Raw genomic sequence first — 690 nt, forward strand, 5'->3', positions numbered from 1 at the left:
AAATTGTACCTTATTTCGTTATTCCTTAAGTTCTCTAATTCTTGAAATGAATTGATTAAATATTGAATAAATATTATCTTTTTTACCAAAATTTGTTCTTTTGTATGTGTCGTGCTAAGTGTCAGGAGTATCTATTTATAAACTGTGAGTGTACGAATAAATTGTGTGACCACTGTACATACATTGGTTGTGAGCAAAACTCAGTTGATGTGGGGTTTTCGTGCATTCTTAATAGATTTTCATAAATTATTTTTATGATGATCGAACTAATGCGGTATCCATGATGAAAAGATTTTTAGAGGTGTGCTCTTTAACTCGGCACACATTCGGCTCTGTGCGAATATGACAGACTCATCATTGACATCAATTGGGATGTGTTTACAAAACAAAAAAAATTCGATTGTGTTGGTGATACCAATGACACTTCGTTGTCGTCTGAACAACGACTCATGAGGCGAGTGTGTGAATACATGTGAAATGATTGTGCCGAAGTTTGGCTGCCGAATCTTCCAAGTGACGTGGCAGCCGAAGTTCCCCTAACAATTTTCTTTTTACCATAGTTAAAGAGCCCGTGGGGAAAATGAAACTGCCATTTAAAGTTCTCATTCGGGTATGTGACACAAACTTCTTATTAAGGTAACAGTCTCACTTACGTTCTCTGGTTAGCCACAGTAACCGATAATATTTGAA

The sequence above is a fragment of the Anastrepha ludens genome, chromosome 4 (genome assembly GCF_028408465.1).
Source record: "Anastrepha ludens isolate Willacy chromosome 4, idAnaLude1.1, whole genome shotgun sequence".
Classification (NCBI taxonomy): Eukaryota; Metazoa; Arthropoda; class Insecta; order Diptera; family Tephritidae; genus Anastrepha; species Anastrepha ludens.